Source organism: Diabrotica undecimpunctata, chromosome 6, assembly GCF_040954645.1.
Source record: "Diabrotica undecimpunctata isolate CICGRU chromosome 6, icDiaUnde3, whole genome shotgun sequence".
Taxonomy (NCBI): domain Eukaryota; kingdom Metazoa; phylum Arthropoda; class Insecta; order Coleoptera; family Chrysomelidae; genus Diabrotica; species Diabrotica undecimpunctata.
Genome location: NC_092808.1, coordinates 124,109,490 through 124,124,957, shown reverse-complemented (window position 1 = coordinate 124,124,957; position 15,468 = coordinate 124,109,490). Strand labels below are relative to the sequence as shown.

The 15,468-nt window shown below is 33.7% G+C and overlaps 1 protein-coding gene across 1 annotated transcript in view; it reads right to left on the bottom strand.

The window, feature by feature from the left end:
- Window positions 1-14,700, bottom strand: part of LOC140443817 (cGMP-dependent 3',5'-cyclic phosphodiesterase-like) — an 88,453-nt gene extending 73,753 nt beyond the window's left edge. The window contains exons 1-2 of the mRNA XM_072535280.1: window positions 14,541-14,700; window positions 2,892-3,015 (exon numbers count right to left, since the gene is read on the bottom strand). The gene's annotated coding sequence lies outside the window, so the exon portion shown is untranslated. The remainder of the gene's footprint in view (window positions 1-2,891; window positions 3,016-14,540) is intronic.
- Between the last annotated feature and the right edge of the window lie 768 nt (window positions 14,701-15,468).

Below are 15,468 nucleotides of genomic sequence, written 5' to 3'. Positions count from 1 at the left end.
TGTATCATGCATGTAGCGGACAACATTATAGGTTTTTATCTGCTAATTGTAGGACCTGTTGTGCTAATGTCTCAGTAATACTGGGGCTCAACGGAGTTTCTAATCTCACCCCGGAGGGGAGATATTTTGTTTTCATATATAAGTAGGGAGTTTTAAAAACTTTCTAGTTTACTAATAAAGGCATTTCAGCCGAAAATAATTAAGACAATGTCGAAAGCTATCGATTAATTATCGATTGGTTCTGTCGATTGTAAGAAATTTACGAAACAGGAACATAATATCGGGAAAAATAAATTTTGTTTTAAGATGTACAGGAAAAAATATAAAGATTATTAAACCGTTGCTTTGTTTCTTAAACGAAGTTTAAATGGAGAAGATAATTTACAACTATTTGAAGTTTGGTTCTACTTTGATGATTTCCCGTGACACAATAAATTGTCCAGCAAGGTCTATAACAGATTTTCACACAATTATTAAGTGTAAAAAATTTAAATAATAAAAAAAATTATTTTCTAGGACAAATTAAACACTTTATATGAACATATAAAAATTATACTGAGCAGTAAAACATAGACTAGTAAAAAATTGTATTATTGTATACGTGATTAACTAATAAGTGTCATAATTAACCTTGAAATTTGTTACATCACTTTAGTTGAAGTTAATGTAATTTGTCTGTATAAAATCCTTTTAATGTTTGTTACATACGAATTGTTAATAATAAAATAAACTTGACATTTTTGAATGTCAAGTTTATTTGGCAGTCATATATTGTCATCGTCACAGACAACACACATACACACTCATAAGTAGGGAGAACATTACTAATCGGACTAATCCTATACATTTTCGCCCTACAAACTAATTACCTTCTTTTTACGGTACGTATCCGTTCTGGATGTTGGTAACCATCATAGCTCATGCTTTCTACCATCTAATTTATAAGTAGATAGAATTATGCTTATTTATGTATTTTCTCGCTACATATAAGTCTTAACGGGACAACGTTATAGCGAAGGAATAGGAAATATTTTTATATATGCGTTTTCTCTCTATTATAATATCAGGAGCAAGTTGTGTTACTGTTATGGTCAGTCAAACACACTGAACAGAGTGTCACCTGATTGGTACATCGCTTTAGCAAATCAGGTGCATTTTTCTGAACAGTGCAACTCGCTAGTTGAGTAGACAAAATTAGTCGACAGGATTGGACCAATGGTATGCCGTGACCTTAGAGCTCAATGACGAGGCACGTAAACCAGCTGTAAATAACCACGCATCGAGACCCCTTCGGCAATGTCCCCAAAAAATAATTTTCGTCTTAACTGCGGACAACAGCACAAATCGCTAGAATTCCGCACAGCAAATGTTCCTATTTGCTCAAACTGCCGAGACAATTACCCTACCTATTCTCCCAGATGTCCTATAAGAAAAGCTTCACCAACTAGTCCACATCAAACCCAACCCATTACTTCCCCTAAACAAACTCCAATACATGAATGAATACATGAACTCTCCTCAGACATGCTGTCGTTAATTTAGTTTATGTCTATGGCCCTTTTCAACGTCTTTCCAGAAATAGGAATGACGAACGTCGACCATAAATCTCGATTTACCCAAATTCCATAACCGCACACATCGCATCGACTCTTCTTAGCTTTTTACTGATCGTTAAAATCAGCGTATAACATTGAATGTGCCAATGTGGCAATTATCTTCGAAGTCATCCTCATGAACGTATCACGACATTTGAAATAGCTGAAATATTTAAAAATTCATACAGTCGCGTAGCCACACCAGCCAACGCCATTAAAGGTTTTGAGAATAGGTACAGGAATATTTCCATGTAATCCTGAAAATTTTACCGATGAAGATTTTGCTCCAGGTGAATCATTCATATATGAAAAAGATAAAAAGACACTAGACCAAGAGAAAAAAGTGGATCAGATACGGAGAAAAATAATAAGGAAGTTAAGGAAAATAAAGAAAGTTCGACACATGACAAAAAGTTTGAAGTATCTTTTGTTGACATAATTCCACCACCAGGATGCTCAAAGGATGACTCAGTTGGAAATAAAAGATCCAACCACAAAAGCAACAGGAAGCAACATTCCGAAATAATGACATCAACACCAATGAAGTTACTTCTAGCAGAAAAACAGCGGAATAAGGAAGAGCAAATGAGAAATAAAGCCAGCAAAGGAACCAAACGAAAAATACGCATTGAAGGGTTCAGTCCTCCGCGAATAGTTCCAAAAAGAAATTGTATAAGAACACAGAAGATCACAGAAGATATATCAGCTGAAGATGAGGATGATGACGATGACCGTGATAGGGACGTTAACGAAGACATTTGCAAAATATGTTGCGAATTCGGTAAAAACAGAGAACTCTGGATCCAATGCAGCATTTGCGGCCAATGGGCACACAAAGACTGTACCAGTTTCGAAGGCAAAATTTACATTTGCGATTTCTGCATTTAATTATTTTTTAATTGCGGGTAATAGTGGCAGTGGCCACTTTTACCCCTCGACAGCGGGTAAATATGGCCACCAGCAGAAGTCTGAAAAACCGTTTGTTCTGTTTAAAAATTTTTCGTAAATTTTTCGAGTTTGAAGTACCTACTAAGGTTTGAAGTCTTATTTACGTTAACAGTATAATTTTTAAATCTATGTAGGTAGCAGTGTAAATAAACCAAAATGCTTAGGTGGCCACTATTCCCTCCCTTACCCCTAAAAATTGAAATTTTAAAATATGATTGATATACATTTTAGCAATACATTACAAATGTCAGATACCTATTGGCTATGAATGTTTGGTGCAAAATAAGATAACTATTATAGTTAGATGAACATGGTATATTTTTGCTATTAACTAACTGGAATATTTACCTTTTTCATTCTTGTGTGCGGCAGATATTATCGACTATTGCTGATTACAAAGGTAGATACACAAATTGTCGTTTTACATACTTAGTTATGCAATTTAGCTTCGTTTACCCAGTGTATACAAAACCTGAAAAAATAAGAGTGCCAAATAAAAACTGATGATAAATAATAATTTTCTTAAAATGTCTGTAAACATATCTTAATTGATGATTAAAATTTTAAACACCTTTGGTTCTAAATCATTTAGAACTTTTAAGGTGATGTGTATCCAGTTTTTGTTAAATTTTTCAGTAAATTCAAATAAAATATCAAAATATCCTAAAGTAATGGGAAATAAATAAAAACACACAAAGAATGCAACAAACATAAAATCTCATCATTTATCAATTTTTTTGGCATGCAAATTTTGCCGTGGCTAAAAATCAGCGCTAGTGTAAATTAAAAAGAAAGATAATTAGACTTCTTCTTCTTCTTCTTCTTCTTCTTCTTCTTCCTTATTGTATGTAGGCTTTAAAGTCTGTTTCTTCTTTAATATTAGGCTCCTAAATTGTTTAAATTGTCGCACCATATTTTTCTTGGTCCGCCAATACTTCTTCATCCATTTGGTGACTTATCTCGTGCTATTCGTACTATCCTATCCTCTGCCATTGTACTAATGTGTTCGTTTCACTCTTGTTTCCGTTTTGTCACCCATCCATTTATATCTTCTCTATTGCATGCTCTTCTTATGATTTGCTTCTCTCCCTATCCAACATACTTTTCCCTGATATTCGTCGGAGTATTTACATCTCTGTTGTTTCTAGTAGTCGTTTCGTTTTAGATGTTGTTATATTTTTGTTTTTTCTGCTGATATTATCATATTGTATTTCATAGCTTATTGTATGTAGCATTAATTATGTAGTATGTAGCTATATTGTATGTAGCATTAAAAGAATCAGCTACAAAAATGGGTTTAATAATAAACACCTGTACAAAAAGGGTGTACATATGTGAAATTATGAATATAATTTCAGTTAATAAGGACTGTATTACATAGGGCTGGTTCAAATAAATTAGGATATGTGGTAAAAGGTTATACAGATTATAGCAAATTAAGTTTAATATAAAGTCTTACCAATTCTTCTGCTGCACATACACACGCTCGCGGTATTTAGAGGCTTTCAGTCGCGGTTGTTCTTCATACGGGGAAACTGTCGGGTTACCGGTTTCTGAACACGTCTTTCGCGGTACTAACACTGAGATCACACGAGATATAGCACATTTGCGTCTGTACACGATTTAAAATAGTACTTGCGGTATTTTTCGCGTAACTATAAGCGAGAGAGATAATTAGAGTGGAGAAAAAGCTTGGTAAGTCTGTACCAAGCGATAGGTAGCGATAGAGAGATTATACGTCTGCCTAGTAGGACTCAGCAGACGAAAGAGAGGACGACTGTTTTTAGCAACAGTCAGCAGTCAAGAGAGAGTGTCCGTTATCATCGAGAGACAACAGGCAAGAGAGTGAGACTTTCTTTGCTATCTTACAACTGTCTGTATTTCTAATGGAGTGGGGTTAAAATGTGAGTAGGAAGGGTTGGAGAACGGGAAATAATTGTAAAATTGTGGTAGAATGGTAGCTAGTAATACAGCGAAAAAATGACATGATTTTTCGCATGTGAAAAAATTGAACATACTGGGGGCGGGCGAGAAGAGTTACGCCACTGGGATAGGGTATCAAATAGTTACTTCGAGAACGAGGGTAAACCAGTATACATTAGGGGTACTGTTGTAATGAACTAAGATAACTAAAAACTATTTAAAATCTAGAGAAACTAAAGTCTATAGGAACTATATACATGTTTGGCAGAAAGTACCACTATTGGTTAAAGGGTAACCTAGCTACTTTCTTTATTGACCTAAGATATTCGCCAGTAGGTGTGGATACCCTAATAGTTCGAACAAGAGAGTCTTTGCCTGGGAGCACTTCGATAATCTTTGCCAGAGGCCAGAGGAGTGGGGAAGGCTCTTCATCTTTGATTACTGCCACATCACCTATCTTTAGAGGATCAGTAGCGATGTTCCACTTAATCCTACTTTGTCGTAGTAGCATATCCGATACAAGCAGTGGAAGCGTCAGGCATCTGGGAAATGGAAATTTATATATTGATTGGAATGTACCCAATAATGATTTCCAATCCGAGATCAATAGGTCATTCAGTATATCACTGTCCCAGTCTAAGGGCAATGACCAGATACATAGTAAGCAAGATTTAGAGTGTACTCTAAAAAATAAGAGTTTTCCTAAGGAGTTATACATTCGAGAAACATAGGTACATAATTTTCTTTTTGTTAAGGGAGGCGCCTCTTCACAAATAGGCAACTTAAAAGAAAAATCGTCTTGATAAGGTGACCTGTTAATACCTAGGACCTTAGAGAAGCTACTAACTAAGTCAAGATTGACTTCTGAAGTGAAGATCATAATATGCTCATTTGAAAAGGCACGAGAATTTGAATATATTTTATAAAGTTGGAAACCGTGAATGTTCAGAAGCGAGCGTAGTTGAGAGTAAGGTATGTGTATCCTTTCCAAGTTATTGGCGCTGGTCAAGATATTGTCGATATTTGCATAATTTTTTATAGTATGAGAGGCTACTGAGTATGTGGTTTGGTTAGCAAAAGTTTGAACCTGAGGGACAGTAAACAACGGAGTAGGGCACGTTACAGTAACGTTCACCATATCAGGAGGCGGCAATGCAGACTGGGCCTCCAGTAACAGAATATTGTTGGGCACTGCAGGAGCTGTTGTTACTTGGCCCTCTACGAATGGTAGGGCCACGGTAACAGAAGAAAAGGCAGGTTCTACTGAATCTAATGAATTAGATTCTGAGGTGGTATGAGTAAGAACAGTTTGTATTGAGGGAAATTTGATGACATCCGTGTCAATACGGGGCTGTGAGAGGAGTATTTGATTTTCGTGTATTAGTGGAGGAACTATGGATTTATTCCGAGGAGGGATAATTTTCAAAAAATTGACATGTACATCACCTTCTTCACAAGGTGTTGCAATTGATAATAAATCAATAGATTTTTGTGTAGGAATTTTATTGAAATGTAAGAAAGTGGGAGTGAATATATTCTGAGCTTGAATAGAGAGTTTATTAACCTGTCGTATATTTAGAGCATTTAAAGTTCCAGGTTGAGAGATATCTTGAATTTGTATACGAGTTTGGGGAGGTATATTTGCCAATTCCGCTTGCACACCGCAAGAAGGCGGTACTTGAGTTAAGTTTTCAATAACCAATGGAGACAAATTGACAGTTTTTAGAATAGGAGTAGAGACTAAAACATTTTGTGTATGTAAAACTTGACTTGAAACCAAGGTATTGGATTCTTGTAATATTTGTGGGGGAGAAATGTTAAGAAGCACGGGAGATGCAGATATTACAGTTTCAGTAATCATATTTTGTTCTGGAGTAGTTTGAAAAGTGACTGTTTGTGCTGGTAACACATTTTTTAAGAGAGGCTGGCCTATTACATCTTGAGTACTAATGTTATTAGAAGTGTTTTTATAAGTCGGCTTTTGAAGCTCTTGCGTCTGAGCTTGAACAATTGCAGAACCAAACGAAGTACTTATAGTTATTTCTTTCATCTGTTTGAACTGATTGGGGAGGGAGTCAGAGTAAAATGTATTTTTAACTTCTTTTTGGCCATTTATATTCAAATCAGTACTTTTAACAATGTGTTTACTGGAAGTATTCGCCTTAAATTTTGTATCAAATTTAAAAGCCTGTTTAGCTTCCAGTTTTTCTTCTAAGAAACATAAAGCATCCATATATTTTTCATAAGTAATATCTACTTCCTCACTTTTGAGAATAGTTTCGTCGTCAGCCAGGTTTTCCAAAGCATCCAAATACGATTTATAAGCTGCTCTAAGCTGAGTAATATATTCCCTAATTCTACAATTAGAGAGGCCTTGTTCATTTGAACTAACAACGTTCGCAATTCTGGCGATATTTCTTTGTGAAACGTGCATTGCATAAAAATATTCTGCAATTTCTGCCATTTTGAATTGGAGTAATTATAGTTATATAGAGTATAATAAGAGTGTACCAGACAGAAATGAATGATAAAGAGAATAAAACCTAGCGACCCTTGGAACGAGTAGAAAGAGCAGAGAAAAATATGTATATATAAGAGTGTAATAAGATTATCAGTTTCTTGTTTTTATTTGTGTGAAAATTATATTGGTATCGTGAATTTAACTTAAATTAACACTAATAGAGATAATTTTCATTGATTTAATAAAGCAATTAATACGCAAATACTTTCTAAGAGCAGAGATTATTGTAAAAATTTAGTTTGTTATTTGCTAGGGATTAATGACAATAACAGCGGAGAATTCTTATACACCCTCACTAGTGATTATAGAAAGATACTTAATAACGAGATCTTGCCAATCCATCAAGATATAGAGGCTGCCAACGGTAACTGTCTACGCTCCAGACGACCGCCAATAAAAACAGCACAGATTACTGTGGAAAATGAGTTAAACTTAACGACCACTTGTATTCGAGAATAGATAGATAGATAGATAGTTTATTTGACTGTAAGTTACAACAAGGTTTACAGCAAGTCAAAACTAAAATTATAAATATAAATCATTACAAAAAAATGAAAACAATACACTAAAAATATTTAAAACATTAAAATACATATAAAAAGTACAATATGAATAATAATTATCATAATATAATTAAAATAATATTAAATTTGGTTATGTTGCAGCTTGGGCATTCACAGATACACTCTGGTAATATTCACCTAATGTATAAGGACACATGGTCACTAGGTACTCTTTGACTTGGTTTATAAAAGCTGTAGTTGAATGAATGTTTTTAAACTTTTGAGGAAGTTGATTATACAGTAGTAAACCAGAGACAGTAGATGACTTCCTACTTATTTCTAAATGTCGATAGGGTACTACAAACTGTCTCTTATTTCTTGTGTTGTGTGAGTGAATATCACTGTTACATAAAAAAGTTCTTTTATTTTTATGAATTAGTATCAATAATTCCAAAATGTAAATTCCATACACTGTTAATATATTTAAATCTCTAAATAGGTTTTTACAAGCACCTGCAATACATCTGACAATATGAATGGATGGAACAACAAAATAGCAGTTTAGCCCACAACTTAGCTCACACAAAAACTACCAGTTTTTAACTTACCACGCAACACATGGACTAAGCTGAACCGAATCAGAACCCAACACTGCGCGGTTACATGATGCACAAATGGGGTAAACGACCATCCCCACTCTGTGACTGCACACAACCCCAAACTATCTGCACATTACAGAACAGTGACCCACAAGATCCTATCAAGGCAGGTCAGAGGATTTCCTAATGGCGACTCCAGGGTCGATAGAATATATAAATAATTTCGATATTCGTTTGTAAACATATGTATTATGTTTTATACAAAATATACTTACATAAATTTAAATGTAAATGTGTCAAGTGCCATACGATAAAAATAAAATAAAAATAGGGTTTGCTAAGTACTCCGATACTGTAGAATCTTAATAGGGATTTCCGTTGAGTCGAAAACTATTGTGGTTACACAACATAAGTAACTAAGAACATATTGTTGAAAATTCGTGGTGGAAAAACCAGTCGAGATTGGCACCATGTAATATAGTAACAATAAGAAATACAAAAATAAAGAAATATTTAAAATAATTATAACTTAACTTTAATTTTGAAAAAAAAAACTCCCTAAATGAAGTGCCTATTGGGTTTCGACTCTGGATGGATTAGAGGTCCATGATCGATGCTCGATGCTCTTTTAACTTTTAAGGGCAATAATAAAGCGGCACTTTAGGAACAAATTATTATAAAATAGTTCAAAATATATAACGGGTTTCTTTATTAATGCAGAAATTTTGTTAAGCGGGATGCTAATACGAAATATCACAAAATTAGCAAAATAAAAATAAAATAAATAAATTGTAACGTGGAGGATTTTTAACAAGTTACAATAGAAATACAATTAAAACGTACTAACAAGTCTGTCCTTCGAGGTGAAAATCGAAACGTCAAATATACTATATTTTCAATTTAAATTGTGATTTATTTCTATTAAATATATAAGTCTGTCTATCTCTATCTATCTGTCTAATCAAAATTTGGTGAATATATATTAATCCACAGTGAAGTAGCAAGAGAAAACATGGCCGACCAAGGTATAGAAAGTATATAAAAATCAGAGTCGAAGGACCAAATATCCAAGGAATACTTACAGTATTCTTACAGGAATACAGAAAAAGAATATCACTTAAGATTACTAGGAATAAAATATTATAAAACGATAACAACGAGAAAAGCTGGAAAAAACTCCAGAAAAAAGCCAGAAAATTTAACATGTTAATTTCCCCAAAAAAGTGCATGATTATAACAGCAAATTTACTAAGATTTAAATTGGAGCTAGAAGGTCAGATAATAGAACAAGTGATGGATTTTTAAATATCTAGGCATCACATTATCTAGCTCGGAAAGATCGAAACAGAAGTATAAGATCAAGTGAATAAGCAAAAAGAGTCGCAGCATGAATGAAACAATATGGAGAAATAAAAATATCGTGAAAAAAAATGAAAGGTGGGATTTACAAAACAGTCATCAGACCAATAATGACATACGCGTCAGAAATACGATCTGACACAGATAGGTCAAAAACGATGTTTAGAATAGCAGAGATGAAACCCTTAAAAAAATAATAGGAAAACACTATGGGACAGAGCTAGCAGTACAGATATACAACGTAGATGCAAGGTGAAGAACATCAAGCACTGGATAAGAAATAGAAGAGTAGAATGGAACGGTTATATAAGCCAAATGGCAATAAACAGAGTATTAAAGACAGTAAGAGACGGTTCCCCAAAAGAAAGACGATCAGTAGGAAGACCACGAAAAGGATGGAATAACAATTTACTGGAGGCACATTGAAAAACATCATGTCTATATAAAAAAAGAAGAGGAACAAGATTTTATAGATCCTTAGACAAGATTACTCAGGACACTTTTATATTAAAACACTGCAGTGTTTCTGGTCCCAAAAGAAGTAGAAAACAAAAGGAAGGAGGAAACAAACTAAAATACATTTGTGTACTATACATTATGTTAAAAAAGGGATGGTTTAATTGTTAATGTGTGTAGAATTTTATTAGTAAAGAAAGACAGAATTTGAAATATTGTCAAAGGCTTCAAAACATGTAATGAAATTCGCTTTGAGATATAGTGAAAGGAAAACATGATAACAAACGACTCTATTCAAACGTCTCTAAAGTGCTGTGAATCTCTTACACAATAACATTACTGTCATTTTTTTGTAATTATATTATCACAGAATATACCGAGTGGAGTATTCTGATATTACTGTCATTACAAAAGGTTTCACAGATTTTACTTTCCAGCAGCTAACTGTACGAAAACTGGAAAATGTTTAATAACACTGTAAGTAGAAATCTGCAAGTTAAGGAATCGTTTTTCATACTTTCTTAGGCAACAATATAATGTTGGTTTTGATACACCAAAAGCTGATACTGTTCCACGTGTCTGCAGTTTAAAGACAAATTAAAAAAGCCTTAGGATGCTGGCATAAAAAATGGGATAATGGCTCATCAGCATGTACACAACATTTAAGCTAAGTGCTTTCGTGAGCTACTGAGGAGAAACCAAGATTATCTTGTCGTAATGACGTTCAACTTTGATTGCCAAAAAAACTTAGTACTTCCAAAAATGGTAGACCAAGCTGCCTACTTTAGTATGCAAATAAATGTCTTCCATTTTGCGATAGTTAAAAGAAGCTTCAAGCGGGATGGAACATCAGAGAATGTCCAATGACATAGCGTCAGCTTTATATCATACTTTTAACATTTGAATTTAGTAACAATGCAAAAAATTGTTGCTCAAAATCAGAACTTTACAGTGATTGGAACGTTATTCAATCGAGTCTCTCATGTATAAATAAAGTAATTTTTCTAGTTGTACGACATTTGTACATTCCACCAGACATACTTTTTGACCAAGTTGAAGAAAACTATTAAAAAAAATACCTGAAGTTACGTGTTTTGAACAGAATATTAAAATAAAAAAATATTGGGGCAAAGTCTACAAGTTATTACTTATACCAATAGTAATAGATCCACAATTCTTGACTGGAAAATTAAGGTTTAGCTTATTATGAAGCCAACAGCTCAATGGCATTTTAAATTTTAAATTTCAAAAACTCACTTGGAGTTAGAGGGAAGATTTTCTATGAAGACAATTTCGGTACCAATAAATATTTGCTAAGAGGCGGACAGAAACTGCGTATACAATCTACAGCTGTGGAGGTAGGTTTACCATTAAAATAAAATAAAAATAACAGTATAAGTAAACTGATTAAAGAGCATGATAGGGACTCTTGGATAAAAATGATGAAACATTACTTATCCTTTTTTAAGAAAACCTTCGACGAAAATCCTACAACATCTTCATAAAAAGAAGCTAGTTGTCTAACAAAAGGCTAGTTGTCTAAAAAAAACTGACAAATTCTGGTTGGGAAGAATACATATTTCAATAATTCAAAATATTTTCAAATATTTTGAATTTTTGCATATTATTGGTGTATGCCTATGACCACATATATTTTTGTTTAATAAAAAATATCATTAATTTAAAATTTTTCCGATTCTTGTCATTTTAAGCAAGAGAGCAAGAGGTTGTGGTTAAAACACGACAGGTACAATTTTAACGAAAACTCAGATGTAGTAGATTTAAGGGCACCATTTATTAGGTGTAGAAATAGTCAAATAAAAATAATATACTCCGGTGCAGGCTATGTTGTTGTCAGATCATGGATGTCTACATTGTAAAATAGCGTGCAACCTATCCTCCATGCTAAAGCATGCTGGACGAGCCATACAGCCTGTAGTCAACACCCCGATGTATGAGCGGGAATACGAAGTGTAGCAATTCTCATACGCTTGAAACGCACCTGGTGCATCATGAGGGTGTTTACATTTTACTCTTTTTCAACTAGTCTTAAGTAAAATGTCTAATCTTTTCTATCAGCCTCTCTTGGCTAACTCTTGTTTCTTTCGACACCAAATGGTTATTAGGCTTCTGAGGGCAAACGGGTCTCTATATTTCTTTCTACTATATACTCTTCTACAAACAAAGTGAGAGTAGTCAGACATGGCGATAGGTTGGACAGTGGCAGCGGGCTGTTCCAAAACTGATCATGCTGCGAGAGTGATAGCCACAGAAACAACATATATACAGCGGTGCAGAAGGCAATAAACCACTGCACTATTTTCCCAAGAGAATTTTTTCCCATAACGATGAAAATTTGAGTAAGTAAAGATAGGATGTGTAGCGACCAGATGGGATGTGTAGCTGCACAAGAAGAAGACATCAACGGGTTCTATGGTCGTCTAGAAGAAACTGTTAGCGCTATTCCTAATCGTGAACTAATCATAATTTTAGAAGACTTTAACACCAAAGTAGCGTCATCTAATGAAAATATTGAAGGAGTGCTGGGCAAAAATGTGCTCGACAGAGAAATGAGAATGACGTCCATCTAGTGGAGTTGTGTGAAGAACAACATCTTACAATTACAAACACGTTCTATCAATATCATCCACGAAGATTATACACATAGTGCAGCCCAGTTGGACGAGCAAGAAATCAAATAGACTACATCCTAATAAGATCAAGATGGAAGTCGTTGGTCATCAACTGTAAAACATATCCTCTCGCAGACAGTGGAAGCGATTATCAACTCCTGGTATTGAACGTTCGACTTTGTTTTAAACTCCTCAAAAGAAGACCCCTAAGAAAAGTGATGTCTCTAAATCCATCAAAAATCAATGACTTCCAACAAAACCTAGAAGGAGCTCTTTCTTTAGACAAAGTAGAAGTGAACCTGAAAGCACTTGAATCTATCTCAACGATAAAGTAATCGAGGCTGCAAAAGACTGTGAGGCAGCGGTTTCCACGGGCCGTAAGCCCTGGATATCCGATAATACGTGGACTGTGATTCACCGCAGAAAAGAACATAAAACTAGATACAGAACAAACTATGAATACAGAACGTTATCGAAAGAAATCAGAAAACAGTGCCGCAAAGACAAAGCTGATTACATCTCTCAAATATGCAGAGAGATAGAGAAACATGGCCGTCGAAATGAACCAAAATTTGGCTTACTCCAAATTCGTTTTAATGGGCATGTCTGGTTTTGCATTTAGATGACTGATATTGAAAAAACGTAAATAAACCACATTTACACATTATAACAACTGCTAGAAAAAAAAAACAGATGTATACAATGGTATATGTGGACTGTAGTACCGAGATCAGAACCATGGAAAGAAATGCATGGTTTAGGAGTACCGAAAGAAGCCACAAAAAATTCAGTATTAAAATAATCCATCACTCAAAACTATTTAAAGTATGTATACTGATAAGCACACTAAAAATATTTTTTTAAAAATGTTAAGAAACGGGGATACCAGTGATAAACGATCACTTACACACATTAAGCTTTGAACATAATCAAGTAGTGATTGTATAGGACCCTGAAGATCTGAGTTACCTATATAATGAGAAAGCTTCAAGAAGAATACATTAAAGCAGGTCTTAAGATTAACACAAAAAAATAGAAGAGAAGAGAGAGAGACATAATAACGAAAAAATGTCAACAGAAGAGATAAACAACAGCTAGGAATAACAAGGACAGCAATAGGAAAACAGGTAGAATATACACCTCAGTATGAAAATACAAATACACAAAATATTAGAAAATGAAGTAATAAGTAGTAAACAAATAGCAGTACCGTAGCTGCAATAGAGATGTAGCGCTTTCGAAGATGCTGTTGAGTAACGAGAATATACAGAATAAAAAACGATGAAATTAAACAGAAAACGTCGCCAAAAAAAGGAATATTAACATATATAGAAGGGAAAAGATTAAAATATTATGAGCTTGCATTAACAAAATGGAGCCTCATAGCCATAGGCACAAGGAAGAGAAGTAGATCTAGAAGATCCTGGAGTATCATGGATATCATCCTCAAGCTAAAACATTATTTCCACGAGATGTAGAGTAAATACCTACCTAACATGTAGGCGTAAACGTACAAATTAAGAGTAAAGACATCAAGTAAACTGAAGATATTTTAAATGTATTTATTTCGTCAACTGTTAAAAAAATCATGAAACTCTAACTCATCTTTGTGAAGCAGACATTACCGTTATTAAAACTCGCTATTATAATAATAAAACTAACCGAATGTATTAAAAATATGAAAATACATTTGGACAACATGATACGAAGAAAATTAGATGAACGAGATTCCGGTTCATCATCATGTTTTATGAAAAATAGGAATAACATGAAAAAAAGGTAAAAGTGGTTTAAAAGACGATGGGCCTGTTTTAAATAAACACGCACATTTAAACTAATATTCAACTTAAACTATTATTATTGTTTTCTGATGAAAAGTTGAATTCTTTTAGTTAGACTCAAAAAATATTGTATTTAAAAAATATAAAAATATTTAATAATAATAAGTTATCACCTCAGTCAACTAAAATAAAACATTAATAGAAAAGTTTTATTGTGCATACCTTCAATTATTTGTCATCAAATTGACCTAGTTTTTATTTTAAGAGTATAGAAAAAATCCGTAACACTCAACGATAGACACGTTTAGTTTGCGATCCTTGTGGTCTTAATGGGATACTCGTCAAAGAAAACACTTCCGAAACTTCTAACTTTCAAATAACACGGGAAGCGGTGAAATACAACTAGTGACTAGTGCGCCAATGGCTAGTTTTGTTTAAGTAATCGATCGCGAGTTTGCGTGTTGAGTTTTATTAATCGAAAGTAAACAAAATTGATGTTGAGTTTTTACGATATGTTTACTTAACATTTCCATCATAGTAAATAAATATCAACTAATTTCAAGTAGAATGCAAAGACCCTTCAAACTGATTAATGGCTCAATTAGGTAGTTAGAGCGGGATGACACAATATTAATACAAAAGATAATTGTTAAGTGAAACGCGTAAAATAATCGCAAAACATGGAACCATTGTTATGGTGATAACGAATGTAGATAACGAGAACATTGAGAGAAGGTTTCGTGTCTTTATTGCTGCATATCAATCATTAAATTAATTACATCGAACACTGGAATCCGTTTTAACTAACATAAAAGTGTATTCTCGTACCATAGATTCCGCTCATCAATACTTGAATTATTATAAATAAATGTCCTCTAAACCCATTAGAATCATAGATTTATAATACCTACTAATTAGTATCTACCTACAAAGCCATTAGAACATATTATTATCGACTAAGAGATTGAAAACTCCTATAGACAACCAAGCAGGTTGGATGGCTCCGAGATGGAATCTCCATTATTTGACCTACAGATTAGAAACTTCCGTCCATTCAGAAGCATCGTTACATTAACGATTATGCTCCATTGCTCTATATGCATATATATATATATATATATATATATATATATATATATATATATATATA